General features: G+C 41.6%; 1 protein-coding gene across 8 annotated transcripts in view; it reads right to left on the minus strand.

The window, feature by feature from the left end:
* Positions 1 to 15,828, minus strand: part of PPFIBP1 (PPFIA binding protein 1) — a 164,327-nt gene that overhangs the window by 96,795 nt on the left and 51,704 nt on the right. For all 8 annotated transcript variants that reach the window (XM_008140513.3, XM_054719192.1, XM_054719193.1 and 5 more), the window contains one exon: positions 12,192 to 12,283. The gene's annotated coding sequence lies outside the window, so the exon portion shown is untranslated. The remainder of the gene's footprint in view (positions 1 to 12,191; positions 12,284 to 15,828) is intronic.

Here is a 15,828-nt window from a genome sequence, read left to right on the forward strand (position 1 = left end):
CTCAGAAATTTCCTGTACATAAAGTAAGGGAAGACACTTTGCACATTTTAAATTTAACATATGTTTGCATAGTTGTATTCAGGTTTCATTTTTATCAACTTCTCTGCCACCTGTTTAGGGCCTAGATTTTTTTTCCCCAAACAGGGATGGGGATGAAAAGGAGACTTTCCCCCCAGTAAAGTGACTTCAAAAATTCAATGAGCACCATATTGCAGCCACCAACATAACTGATTCACATAAGGATCAAAAGTGAATGCTAAGCCACTGGGCGAATGACTGACTATTGGGGAACAAGCTATGCATATGGTCTCCAAGAATTACCCCACAGGTTGTTTATTCATTATCAAGGAGATTAGGTAACTTTACAATGGAGAGGTCCAGTCAACACCAACGTCATCAAGTAATTGAAATTAGCCTGCCTAAAGTAGACCCAGAGGCAGAAAAGCATCGAACAGACCATCAAGCCTCAGAGAGAAGGCAAGGGGCGGGTGGTAGGAGATCAACCAAAGGACTTGTATGCATGCACATAAGCATAACCAATGGACACAGACACAGGGGGGTGAGGGCATGTGCTGGGGAGTGGGAGTGGCCGGGGAAGGGTCAGTGGGGGGAAAAAGGAGACATATGTTAATACTTTAAACAATAAAAAAAAATTTTTTAAAGACCAAAAAACAAATAAATAAAATTAGCCTGCCTAACCTCATATCATGTACCTTCTGAAGAGAAGCAGTGTACTCTTGCTAGCAATGTTTAACCGGGATGTAATCATTAGGAAACCAAGTCAGAAGGACCCTGGGTGAAAGGCACGCTTCCAGACAACTGTCTCAGACTTTTCAAACATGTTAATGTCATGAAATACCAAATAAGAAAAGAACAAAAAAAGGCAGGGAGATAAGACTGTTCATAAAGGAGATGAAAGAGACATGACAATCAATGACTATAAATAATCCTTGATTGAATCCTTGATCAAATCTACAAAACTATGATAAAAATATATTTTGTAGTTGGAAAAATCTGAATATGGATTGTATATGAGATACTCTCAAATGGTCCATTAAAAAATGTAAAATAGAGAGAAAGTAAGAAAGCAAAGATGAGAAAAATATTAAGAAAAACTCCATTAAGTAGGAAATCCAGATCCCGACTATTAAAGAATTACATTTGCTATGCTTGTGTGGCAGAAATATATTCAAAACGTACATATTTAAAGCATGAACATTTTAACTAAAAAAAATCTTAGGTATTAATTTGATTTCTCCAGTGATGTTAGCTGAACAATTCTTTAATCTACATTCATTCATTTATTCTGGCACCTGCCTTTGGATTCACCACTGGCTGCAATGAATTTTCGGTCTCATGGACTAAAACATATTCATCTCGTAAGTCCCTCTAACCATAAAAGGACAACTTGGTCCAGTTGAAAGCAGGTGAGTGCCTGGGCATTTTTCAAAAACATTTCAGATTTCAGGAGTTTGTTTAGCTTTTGTTGAAATTTAAAAGAATAATTTTTGCCCAGTGGGAGGCTAGGCTCTCTGCCCTCAAATAATCACAAGTTTCAAGACCTGGACAGCTCGTGTTTACCTTCAAAAGAACTTCTTGGACATTTTCTCTGATTCTCACAATCAGGAACAGCTTGCCACTTATAATACCAATTCCTGCAAGTTATTTTGACACTTCCTTTTATTTTGAGCAGTGCCCGATTGTTCTGCTGCTTCCAACCTAAGAAGCAGCATAAGCATAAAGTCACCATCATATGCACTGAATATACTGGAGGACTCCTGAGAGCAAAAGGGAGTGATGCTATAATCTTTATTAACCTTTTTTGTTGCATACCTCTTATGTGATTAAAGCTATAGATTTTTTTCTTAAACAAACGCACACATTCATATATACTAAACACTTTACAAACAATTCAGAAAGTCCCAGAGTCTTCCTGAATCCTCTAATCAATCCTAGGTTCAAAACCCAAATTCTTATAGAAGACTTCCTGGTTTCAAATGCCAGGTCCTCAATGATTTTCTGTGGATCCTTGGCAAGTTACTCAACCTCTCTGGACTTTCCATTATATCTATAAAATGTTATACGAATAGTCTTAAAGTGTTGTGAGGATTTAGTAAAAGTGCTTGGCATGTTGTAAATGCTTACAAATTTTAGCTGATGCTAGTTGCTGTCATGTACTTCCTTTGTTTTAAAAATCTGCCATGGCGCTGGCTGATGTGGCTCGGTTGGTTGAATGTCATCCCATGCACCGAAAGTTCGCAGGTTCGATTCCTGTCAGGGCACAGGCCTGGGTTGCAGGTTCGATCCCCAGTATGGGGCATGCGAAAGGCAGCCAGTCAATATTTCTCTCTCACATTGATGGTTTTATTTCTCTCTCTTTCCCTTCCCCTCTCTCTAAAATCAAGAAAAAACTTTTTTAAAAATCTGCCATGACCCCTAATGACTACAGAATTAAGTCCAAGTAAATTGCCATTAAATCTCTATAATAGGATCCTGACATACTTTTCCAGTCTTATTTTAACAACTAGGGGCCCAGTGGACGAATTCGTGCACCTTGAAAGGAACTGTGGGCTGCAGTGAGCACAGGGGTAAATTTAGGCTCATCCTCCACTCCCTGGTCCCACCGCCTGCTGCTCCCATGCGCTGATGGCGCCTGCCCTGCTCACACCCACTGATTGCGCAGAGCGATTGAGGTGGCACCAGCAGTGGGTGCGAGCGAGGCCAGTGCCATCAGTGGGTGTGAGCCATGGCTACTGCCCCGATTGCCCCTCAGGAGTAGGGGGAGGTGAAGAAGCCCTCAAGGGCAATCAGGGCCGGCAGCCGCTGCTCACACCCGCTGACAGCGCTGAGCGATCGGGGCCAGCACCGGGCGCCTGCAGCGAGTTGAGCAGTGGCTCTGGCACTGGCAGCAGGTGTGGGTGCCAGCAGCAGGTGCGAATACCCAGTGGGACTGCGGAGCACAGGAGTAAAGAATTTTCAGTAATCACCAGAGGCTCGCCCAGATGACAGTGACCGGTGCCCTGCCTTGGTCTGGCGCCCCCCCTCACCTGCTCCACCATCTCACTGCGGCCAATGCCCGCCATGTTCCGCACGTGCCCCCTGGTGGTCAGCGCACTCCATAGCAACCAGTTGTTCGATTGTTCAGTTGTTCCGCCGTTCGGTCTATTTGCATATTAGGGTTTTATATATATAGATGCTCCCTCTCGACTCTGACACTCCTTGCAGTACTTGTCTCCTGTTGTTGCTCCCTCTACTTTCTTCCTGCCTCAGTGCCTTTGCTTATATGGTTCCCTCTCCTTGGAACTGCCCTAATGTTACTCCTTCCTTTTGCCCTGCTCCCTACTAAACTACCCCCAAATGACCCTTCAAGCACAGGTTAAATTCAAGCTCTTCTATGGAACTGAGCAGGCTGGAAATAATCACTCCTTCCTTTATGCTACCACAGCACTGCCTGTAGTAAATGCATATTTTATCCTGTTTTAAAGAAATGTGCTTCCATATCTTTCTCTCTCATTAGACAAAAGCCCCTGTGTTCCGCTTATCTTTGCATGCTCCAAAGCCTTTGGCCCAGTTCCCTGTACACAGAAACTCCACGATAAACATTTGGTGAAACAAATGGTTAATCTGCAGGAAATAATTAAACAGATAATATCTGAAATTGAATGTCATTTCCTCTCACATAAAATTTAACTAGCTTCTACTTTAATTAAATCTAGTCCCTGGATGTTGATATCAGGAGCCAGGGAGCATGGCATAGTATAGGTGTTTCCTGAGTGGAAAAGCTCAGTTTTGTACAACAGGCAAAGCTAATGAACAAAAGAACGGCCACATCTTTCTACTTGTCTGAACTCAGAAACGGATATTCTAGCCTCTTTTTTATTTAAAAGTGTGTGTGTGTTTTTAATGCCTTCACATTTCCAAATCTTCCAGGTAATATTTAGATTCATTCACTTGTTTAAATACATTTACAGAATATTAACATGCCAAAGGCTGTGCACAAAGATGGGAATAATAGAGCCTCCCTTGAACAGCGCATACCTGTGGGCAAGATGGGCATCTGACCAGAGACAGCACAGAAGCTATAATCTGAACTAGAGCTGAGAATGACCTGGGAGAAGGAGCAGATAACACAGGCCCAGGGAACAGCCTGCGGGAAGGCCAGAGTCCTAAAAGGCATCCTTGGGAAACAGTGGAAAGTCCAGTTCAGCTTGAGCAGAGAGTGTACTTCAGTGCAATGGCAAGAGACCGAAGTGTGAAGTGTAGGGATGGAATCAGATCACTACGGTGTTTTGATTGTATCTTATGGGACGAGTGCAGTTTTTGAAGCAAGAGATGGAGATGATCAAATCCGTATTCTAGACTGACGTTTCTAGTAACAGCAGTGTAGGAGTGGGGGGACTAAAGTGGAGAGAAGCTGGTAGCAGAAATACCAGAGAAAAAAATTTCAAACCAGGCTCCATGACAAGATGGAAGAAAGAGTCAAATTCTTGTTCTAGCCCTTAAGTAGTTTTCTCAGTATGGTTGGTGGTACTCCTGTTCCTTTCTCAGGCCCAGCTACGATACACTTCATGCTACACCGGCTCTAAGGCACTGCTGTTTCTGACAATTAGTAACCACTGACTTGAAAAGTGGATGGGAAATTATCTAAGCTGAAAAGAGGCACCAGACTCCTAAGGTGCCCTGAAGTGGACGGTAAGGCATCACAAGCAGGTTTATCTTTGCTCGTTCATTCGTTCCCTCATTCACTCATTCATTCAGTGTTCATTCACTTGCTGAGGTCCCACTATGGTGCTGGCCATTATTACCCTTCATGCCAAGGACATGGAGATACACAAGACATTGTTCCTATTCTCTAGATGTTCAAAGCCTGGCAGAGTGTTAACTGTCACCTGTTCGGCAACAGGATTTAATAATTGGGCAAGTTGTCCTTGACAGTCTTCACCTTACATGAGGCTGTTTAAAACTGTGTCTGGATATCGGTCACAATACCAACTTGTAACTCATTTTTACCTTAAATGATTAGTTTGCTACATAAACTGTGGAGCTGGCACCAGACAGTTGAGGGGGCTCCTGCCACAACAATCAGGATTGTTTTATATTATACAGTAGACATATGTGAATATGCCCACTCATGAAATCTATTCATAACCTCGAAATCGATGCTAGTGGTGCTTTCGTGGTCATTCATGCACATCACAGGGCAGCCAAGCATTTGAGTTGCCCATGAGCACAGTCCCAGCTGAGGTGATGCTCTACCTTCTTGTTGCAGCTCAGTTTTCATACTATAAACAAGTGTCCTTGTTTTTCCACTTTTTGTACTTTTCGTTGGTAATTTTCCAAGTTTAAAGTGGCCCCGAGCATACGGCTGAAGTGCTGTCTAGTGTTCCTAAGTGCCAGAAAGCTGTGATGCGCCTTGCGGAGAAAATGCATGTGTTAGATAAGCCTTGCTGAGGCATGAATTACAGTATCATGAGTTCAATGTTAATGAGTGAAAAATATTAAGTAAGGAGCCTTTAAACAGAAACAAGGTTATATATTGGCCAGTTGAGAAAATGTCATGGCAGAGGCTCACAGGAACCTAAGCCTGTACAACCCCTACAAGCAATGACTCAGTACAGAAACGATAGCAAGAATTGTTTTATATCGGGTATTAGGTAAAGAGCGCAAAGAACCAGCCGTAACACACTGGCTTTTTTCAGCTTCACCGGAAACAGAAGTCACTTTCTGGATCCTGCAACACTCCAGTAGAATTAGTATTTTCTGTCCCTCTATAATCACTCACACAGTTTCACAAAGAAGTGATTGCTGCTCTGCTGGTTAACTAGGGCCGTGGTCGGCAAACTGCGGCTCGCGAGCCACATGCGGCTCTTGGGCCCCTTGAGTGTGGCTCTTCCACAAAACACCACGGCCTGGGCGAGTCTGTTTTGAAGAAGTGGCGTTAGAAGAAGTTTAAGTTTAAAAAACTTGGCTCTCAAAAGAAATTTCAGTCGTTGTCCTGTTGGTATTTGGCTCTGTTGACGAATGAGTTTGCCGACCACTGGCCTAGGGGAAGAAAGAGAAGAAGTCAACAGGCCAGGGGGTGCTGTGGGTCCATGTAAATGTGTTGCTGTTTTCTCCTGAGAGAGGTCTTATACTCTAAGTTCTGCTACTTCTTCTTTTTTTTCTTTTTTTAGCCAGAAGGGAAAGGAGAGGGAGATAAAGAGAAACATCACTGATGAGAGAGAATCACTGATTGGCTGCCTCCTGCACGCCCCCTACTGAGGATCGAGGCCGAAACCTGGGCATGTGTCCTGACTGGGAATCAAACCGGCAACCTTCCAGTGCCTGGGATGCTGCCCAACCAACTGAGCCACACTGGCCAGGGCAGTTCTGCGACTTCTTGGGGCCACTTATTTCCTGCTCGAAATTTGGTTTTTATCTCCCCCAGCAACACACGAAGCCCAAGCTGAGGCCTCTGAAGGGTGGCGTGTTCTGTGCCAAACCTCAGGCAAGACCAATTTAGACGGTGACGCCAAGAAGTCAACTTTTCTCAGCAAATAATCCATTCTCTAATTTCTAAAAATGTCTAAGCCAGACCCTTTAACCCCACCAATCGCCCAAGGCTTCTGAGAATGCCTCCTCCGGAAACACGCTGCCCTGTGGAAAAGCTAACCTCCTCCAGCAGGAAACACCTTCGGACGGCAGTGTATTGGAAGCCGGCTTCCTGCTCCAGGAATTCCACGCACTAGAACCAGAAGCATTCACGGAGCGTTCCACCCGTCTTCTCGACTCCCTCCCAAGCTGAGACTGTTTATTTGTTGCACAAAGCAGTCATCCCATTACGATTGAAAAGCTTCCAAGCATGATGAGAGGCCAAGGCAAGGAGCAGGAACAGCTCATCAAAGGCAAGAAAAGCTGGATCCAAAATAAATCCAGTACAAAATGCCCAGAATAGCCCAGAAAGACAGCTGATGACCTTGTCTTCTAAAATCTCTTAATATCACAGTGTCAAATGGCCCATGTAACTAAAGCCAGGCACATAATTACTACCACGAGGGTAAAGGAATAAAGTAAAAACGAACATACAAATAAGAAAAGCTGATCACACGATGACAACTTGTGCTTTGAAATACAAATTGAAACACGGAAGACAAATACAATTATTGGACTATGCTTAGGAGTCAGCCATTGGCGAGGGAAGACCTCTCAGTTCAAGGTAACAGTCACGGGAAACTGTCAAGGCTATTTCAAGCTCTGAAAGCTACCACATTTTTAAAGAGATAGCATATATATATATATATTTTTATTTATAAAATATATATTTTATTTTTTTTATTATTTTTTTTCCCTAACGACTAAATGAATCCTGCTACAATGGCTGTAAACCACCACACCCTTAATTGAAGTCTCCTCTTGGTTGAACCAGCTCTGGGCTGTGGTTTGAGGAGAGGACAGCATTATGGTATGCAAGGAACACATCCTGGGAACCCCTGATTCAAAAGCCTCGAGCTGCTGCTAAATGAAGATTTAAGAACTATTGAAATCCCTTCTTCCACTTCTTCACTCCTGAAGTAATGGAGAGCCTTGGCTAATTGAAAGTCTGGTGCCAGAACCCTGGTTTCCCGAGAATACCATAATATTAAAGCACAGATCCACCGAGAGGCAACATTCCCTTGAACCTTCTCCCTCCTTCCGAAAAAACTGCTGAGACTACATAACTAAGTGCCATCAGAGATGCGAAGGCCTCCTAATTAAATGTATGAATGCATTTGGAAAGAAAAACACACCACTGATTCAATTACAGAGTTAGTGTGTGCTCACACCCACATACAAACACCTCCCCACACATTTTGCTAAACGTGCAAACATTTCCTTTCTGTCTGCAGCCATATGCTTGCATGTCTGTATTAAGAAGAAAAGAAAAAAATCAAAGTCACTGACTGCCAATTTCCAAAGAGGTGAGGAGAAACCAAAGCAACCGAGAATAAAGACGGCTAGCTTCACCCTGGATGGGGGGGGCTTCGCGGGCTGGAGCGTCGTCCCTAACACCAAAAGGTGGTGGGTTCCACTCCTAGTTGGGACACATCAGGTTCAATCTCAGGTTGGGGTTCATGAGGAAAGCAGCTGATTATGTTTCTCTTTCACATGGATATCTGTCTGTCTCTCTCTAATATCAATTCTTTTTAAAGTTGAAGCAAATAAAAAATTTTTTTAAAAAAAGACTTCTAGCTTCAGCAGCCCTCAAACTCCATCCACACCCTCACGCACAAAAGAAATGTATGCTTGAAGGAATGGCTCTAAAAGCAAAACTACATCTCCATTCAATAGTAAAGATGATCTTAGGTATTTGGTTGGAGAGGGAGAGATTTCTAAAGGAGAAAAAAAATGGAAGGGAAAATCTTGTGTAAGTTTCACGATGAAAAGAAATTCATTTATGCATTGTTTCAAGTTATAATGAACCAATGAAACCACCTAAGTGACACACACAAGTCCAAGTAAGATTGTTACCCCCTAGTTTTTTCAGAATTTTTAGTATGAATTGCCTAGAATAAAGAATATTTGAGCCCTGGCAGGTGTGGCTCAGTTGGTTGAGTGTCATTCCATGCCGGTCAGGGCACATGCCTGGGTTTCTGGCTGGATCCCCAGTAGGGGGCCTGCAGAAGGCAGCCAATAGATGCTTCTCTCATCGATGTTTCTCCCTCTCCCTTCCTCTCTCTCTGAAAATCAATAAAAATAATTAAATAAATAATCAATGATTCCTTCCTCCACTATTATAAATACCAAAATCTGCTTTCACAAGAAGCTTTGACTTGAGACAAAACCTGAGAAAGAATCTAGCATTTAGAAAAACACAAATACATGCAAAACGTAGTATGTATTCCATTTAGAGGGTTCCCAGAATCTTCCTCTGCCTCAGAGTCCCAATCTAAAATAACTTCCTAGTTTTACATATGAGGAAACCAAGCCTGGGATGAATGCTATACCTGAAGGTCCACAACTAGTTAATGGAGAAGTCAGAACTAGTATTTTAGAGTCTTGGGTCAAATGTTCTTCTTGACTCAAGTCCCTCACAGTTTCCTTTTCAGAACAAATTCATTTGATAGATCGTAATCCCATCGAGAGCAAAACCAAGCTTAAGCTACACCCTATGCCCCTCGAGCTAACTCAGAACTTGCTAACAGGTGGAAAGATGTCCCTGACCACAGGCAGTTGGAATGGACACCCTATGATGGCTGTGGTCTACAGTGGATCACCCACATAGCCTCTCCCCAAAGGCCTTTAGAAAATAAGGACACTTGTTTGCAAAATGCCTGGCAAGAGTCTCATTTTCTTCTGTGCAAAATGACCCGATTTTCCCAGGAACCCCATCTCCACTGGTCTCTTCTTCAACTAACCAAGCAAAGCAATTCCCAAAACCAAGAGTGTCTTCACTCACTCACGCTGGGGAGGGGCATGGCGGGGAACATGGACAACTGTTTCCTTTATCTTTGCTCTGAGCTTCAGCTTAAGGTGAGGCAAGCAGGAAAATATTTCTGTTAGCGTTCACCATATTTAAAAAAGAAACGAAGCTTACCTCCTGTTTTTAAGAAGTGATCTGAAAACGCCTGAAAAGGACCAGATACAGAGTCAAAAAAATGTTAAGAACAATGGCTATTTTTAGTGCTAGTGCAATGCGCCCAAACACCACTGCTGTAAACTGTCACAGCAAACCTACGAGGTGGGCATATTAAATCCACATTTTACAGATGAGGAGGCCGACCGAGAGGGATCATGGGCAAAGGTGGCAGTGGAGCGGTGATCTGAACGCAGAACAATCTCACCGCAAAACCCACATGCTCACATCCTGTATTTGTTTAAAAAATACATCCCCCCCTAATGTAGTGATCTCATTGATGAAGTTCATTTTTGGCTTCAGGATCTGTACTTTAGGTATTGATTTTTCAAAGCTCCCTTGAAACAAAAGTTAAACGTAGTAAGTTTGTTCAGAAAATGCTTTGAGAGCCCCTTCTGAGATCCAGCCTGCCTGCTCAGATCAATTTTTATTTCTCTGTTCATCTTCTTCGGCTCTTCAGGCCTCACAAGCTGATTCCTCCTCTGGTTGTCACTTTTCCAGGCTCTTGCTCTGACTGGTGAAATATCCTCATCATTTCTAGGGGAGCCCAAACACCTCCTTCTTCTGGGTCTATTTTCTCTTCCTCTCTGCAATCCCTTCTGTACCGAACCAAAGCTCTTCGGTGCCAGGAAACAAGCCTTACCACACCACATAGGTAGCAGAGAGGGCTTCCACCTGGCCAAATGCCCAATGTGACCCAAGAAACATCTTCCTCTCTTCCTAACTAGCATGCTTAGAACATCCCGTTGAAACAGACAAATCACCTGGCCACCTAAAATCAACCTGTCTGCTTTCACAGGTGTCTACTTCAGCATCACTCCACAGAGACGCAGAATCTAAACGACTGAGTGGTCCCCGAACACACAAAACACAATCATCATCAAAATATATGCACAAAAATATTCAATGGAGCACTGGTTGTAATACATCCAAATTGGAAAACTACCTAAATAGCCACCAACTGTAAAAGAGATGGATAATTGAGTACCATAATAGCAAGGAAAATGAAAAATGTAAACTATATGTAATATCATAGATGAATTCCACAAACACAATAAGGAAATTAAGCCAGACGCAAAGGAAGATATACTGTATGATGCTATTTACATAAACTTTAAAAACAGGCAAAGTAAACAATGAATGGCATTCTAAATCAGGAAGTAGATTATTCCTGGGAGCATTAGGAAAGACGGTCCTGGGGTGCTGTTACCCAGGTGTGTCCACTGTGTCATAATTATCCCAGCAAGCCATCCACTTATGATCTGTGCTCTTTCCTCTACGTATAAGATACGTCGACAAAAAGCTGAATGAAGCCGAAACCGGTTTGGCTCAGTGGATGGAGCGTCGGCCTGTGGACTGAAGGGTCCCAGGTTCGATTCCAGTCAAGGGCATGTACCTTGGTTGTGGGCACATCCCCTGTGGGGGGTGTGCGGGAGGCAGCTGATTAATGTTTCTCTCTCATCGATGTCTCTGACTCTCCTCTCTCCCTTCCTCTCTGTAAAAAATCAATAAAACATATTTTTTTAAAAAAAGCTGAATGAAAAAGAACCTGGGGAACATCTGGTCTACTCTCCTTGGCTGGCATAAAAGTAATTGTTTCCTGTGGCAGTTAAATGTCTCAAGGACACAGGAAATCCAAGGAAAGGCTGAGACTGAACATTAGGTCTCTTAACTTCCCATCTAGGTACCAAAGCTACCTCTCAAAGGTGGAAGGATGTTTCTCCAACTCCAGTCCTTGTTGTGACTACAGCCACGATTTAAAAGGATTAGGATCACATTCGTATTAAGACTACAACCCAGACATTTCCAGTCTCCTACCGACAGATGCACCATAAAAAGCTTTAAACACTATTTAGGATGTGGCGATCAGAAAGTCAGACAGCGCTGTGCTCACACCCCAGGTTCTGCCACTTACTAGCTGTGTGACCATCTGCACACTCCTTACCACTCTCTGAATCTCAATATCCTCATCTAGATCACTAAAATATTAACTCCTACTTTGAAAGGTTGGCAGGAGGACGATATAAGGCAATAGTGTCCAAGCAGTACCTGGTATGTGGCAAGCACTCAGAAAAAGTAGTCATTGAATGAAAATTGAGCTGAATTAGTCAAGTGCTTGTCACTTAGTACAACCTCAATAAAGAATTGTCATTGTTATTACTGAGCAAGAGAAACAGGGAGGAAAGGAGTAACTAAGCTTATATGAAAACACTTCGTTTTTCTAAGCCTATAGGGTCCTTAATGGGTTGACCGATTCTCACTGACTTAGATGGGGCACTGTAATGGTCTGAGATAAAGAACAGTAAAGGATTTGATGAGAAGGCAGTGCTTTTTATGTGCTACTAGATCTCTGTTTTCCTTCTCAGTAACAGTCACAACAAGCCTAAATTCTACAGCCATCTATGTAAGGCATATTACTTTTAGAATTAAAAAATTTTAAACGGGGTGGGTCATAAATTAACATAGGCATAATGAGTAGACTGACATAGTCAAGTAACTTTACTAGTGGGAAAAAATTTACACACCGAGTGTCCAGAAAGGTAATTGTAGGCTTTAAAGATGTGAGAAATGAACAATGATGATGAGCGAGTTTACTTACATTAAAAAGGACGGTTTGGCACTGATTTCTTCTTCAGCTCTTCAAATCTTGCTGTACTTAATTAGCAAACTGATCCATAAAGTTCTTTAATACTGAAAAGATATGGAAAAGATAAATTAACACTAATTTCAAATTATAGCAGACCAGAAAAAAAAAAATCCATAGATGGGTAAGTTGTTGTATAAGCAAAGAAGATAACACATGTGTTAAGAAAATGTGTTAAGGACCAAGAGATTTAACTGATTATCCTTCCCTTTTTCCTTCTACCGTTTCCTCCTCCCCAGGCCCTCCTCTTCCTTCCTTCTCCCCATCCAGCACCGCCTCCCTCTCTTCTTCCTTACTTCCTGTTACTGGACAACCTCAAGTATTCCTTGAAGCCTGAGTTTCTGCTGAAACCACCAGCATTAAATTTTATAGTCCAAAGTGCCTGACGCATGTTAGGTCCTCTGTCACTGTTTGTTGAGTAAATAAAGAAACCACAGTTTTCCAATATCTCTTTACGATGTTAAAAATGAAGAGATTTATTATTTTCTTGTCCAACAAGAATAATATGTGGACAATATTGTAGAAACATACACACTGTGTTTTAGACTTGTGTTTCTGATTGATTTCCTTTTAAATAATATCTACTTAGAAAAAAATTCCCATTAGTAAGTGTTTCTATGGACATGTAGATTCACACCATTATAGTTATAAAATATAGTAAAGGTAATAAAGGAATGTTTAGGAGATGTAAGTTCCTTTTGAGGTGCTCACTCTTCAGACACCTCAGGATTCCCTCCATCTACATGAGAAAGCAAAGAAGCTCCAAGTTAAATACTAGAAACACGACCTCACATGTGATCTCAAATGTATGTACAATCAGGGCCAGTCCCAGACAAGATTGTGAGGTAGGAATGGAGCAGCTATCTTCTTCTATCTGTGCCTTTGAGGAGTCAGTGACTCCAGATGTTTAAGTAGGAAAAATAGGATCGGCTCCAAAGTTCCAACAACTTGATGGATATCCTTCCTGAGGACATTTTCATTTAAAAGAAAAAAAAAGAGAGAGAGAGAGCTTCAAAAGGCAGGTGCTTGATACTGAAATAAAATGCATTACTGACAATGGAATTTCAAGCACCAATGGGGGATATGGGTTGTCTTGAGGGAATTTCTCGACTCAAGTTCACATCTGTCCATTCAGCCTCCCCTAAAGCTGGCTTCATGTATGACCCATATACAGGGGCAGGCAAAAGGAGGTCTACAGTTGTAATATAAAGAAGTAATAAATAATACAAGAACTGTTTCACATTCTCACAATCTAGGTAAATTTTAAGCACTTAATGATGCATATGTAGGCAAGCCCGACTTCAAGATTAGTGTGTGCTCCAAAGGCAAAGTTATATTAATCAGCAGTTTTCAAAGTGCATGTTTAGGAACTCTCTCCCATGGGTGCTTCTGAGAATGGAGGCAGGGGAGTGAGTTGATGTGTAGTAGTGGGCTGAACACATTATTATTTCTCTTATAATTTGATCCAAAACTTACTCGGAAAAGAGGTTCCTTGAGCTACTTATAAAAGGGTTGAAGCTAAATGATGATTAAAGCTAGTGCAGAAAAATCCCAGTGAGTTCATAACATAACACAGCTGATCTAGCACAGTAATCATACCAAAATCCAACCACCCTCCCTAACAGAGCCTTTTTGGAAAAAATGTGAATTCTAAGTTGGGTCCCAGAACACAGGTCATCCTGGGTCCAAGCAGGCAGGAGCCAGGCCTTCTCTTCCTTCTTACCCAGTGCCTTTGTCTTCTGCCCTGGAATAAACACCTATACTTCCACGAGGACTGAACCAACAGTAAGGGGGTGAGAAGAGGGTGGAGAGGGCCTGTGGATATTCCAGAGTGGGGGAGATGGGGGCTCCAGCAGGGAGTAAGACACAGTGGGTTTCTGTGAGTCAAGCACTACCCCAGGCCCTGCCCCAAACATCACCAGCCTCCTTGCTAGAAATTACATGTGCAAAGCTTACAAACTTCACATATGTCCAGGCCTTTTAGGAATGAGGAAGAGAAAGTCAGTGGAACTGTTTAAAGAGAAGAAAAAGGTATACCTATGTTCTGTAAGACCAAATTCAAAACAACACATAAAATTAGAAAACAATTTTTTTAAAAGAAGATTCTAAGAAAGCATTGCCTGAACTTGCTCCAGAGGAATTCTCTGAACTAAGAGGCACTGAGTATATTCATCCCTCCCTCAGCACAGAGCTCCAATTATTTGACTCAACCAGGACTGAATACATAAAAACATTTATAAACATAAACCACTGGATTTTTTGAGTTTCCATCATGAACCTTGTGTAAGTCCGTCAAAGATGCCCTTTGTTATACAGTTTTGACCAAATGCAAGAGACTTTAGTCATTTCCTCAGAAACAGACGTGAGCTATAAATACGAACAAACCAACACAGCCAGTCACTCACAAAAAAAAGGCTCACTGACAAGTTTAATTTAAAAACAAGAGCACATTATTAAACTAAAAAAAATAAGCCATAAAAAAAAATCCAAACCCATGCAAACAACATTCTTAGCAGAAAAACTCAGTGTAATGACAAAGATAATTACAAATAGCTTTTTATTTCACTCCCAAGCTTTTCCTATACAGAATTTTCAAAAACAAAAAAGCCTGTATTTGTGTTCACTTAATAAAGCAAACCATTGACATCCTGCCCAAATCTCAGAACATACATTCCAAGAAAATCCTCCAAACCATTAAATAAATGACTTCTGTATATCCCTTTGTGATAGAAAACACTACTATTGCTTATTTTCAAAATCCCTTTGATATTCTAATCTAACACATGACCTTTATAACTGAGAGTAACATGTTAAGACATAATCTTTAGGAAGTGAAGTTACTATTCATTATAACAATGTCATATTTCTTAATTTAAAACTAAACCAAAATCCAAAGTCTCTATTCAGGTATGACATAAGTATCTAAAGCAGGCGTCTGAACCCAGGGCAAATATGGCCTGCCACCTATTTTTGTAAATAAAATTTTATTGAAACATAGCCATGCCCATTTACTTACATATTGTCTATAGCTGCTTTTTAAAAATTATTATTTTTCTTTTAGAGAGAGAAACTTTAATTGGTTGCCTCGGACAGAGGATTGAACTTGCCAACTGGGTATGTGCCCTGACTGGGAATTGAACCCACAGGCTTTTGGTGTATGGGAAGACGCTCCAACCAACTGAGCCAACTGGCCAGGGCTAGAGCTGCTTCTGCAACGACAGAGTGAAGTAGTTGCACCAGAGCCTGTACCAGGTGTACCGGTTGATTTTTTTTCAATAGATGGAGTTACACATATGTTGATATATATGCGATTTGATATGTATGCTATTTTGTTGTATTGACAACAAGCTTCAAAATTTCATAAGTCAAATTTTCTGAAGATGTTAACATCATAGATATTTTTACACTTAAAAATGTCAAATTTCGTGCCAAAAAAAAGAGCATTTGCGGGAAGTTTTAATTCATTGCTTTATTTTGAAGAAAAGTGCTGCTGAAAGTTATCGTATACTTTGGGAAGCTTATGGTGAACATGCTCCATCTCAAGATACTTGTGAATGCTGGCTTAAACACTTTAAAAGTGATGATTTTGATG

This window comes from Eptesicus fuscus, chromosome 7, assembly GCF_027574615.1.
Source record: "Eptesicus fuscus isolate TK198812 chromosome 7, DD_ASM_mEF_20220401, whole genome shotgun sequence".
NCBI classification, from domain to species: Eukaryota; Metazoa; Chordata; class Mammalia; order Chiroptera; family Vespertilionidae; genus Eptesicus; species Eptesicus fuscus.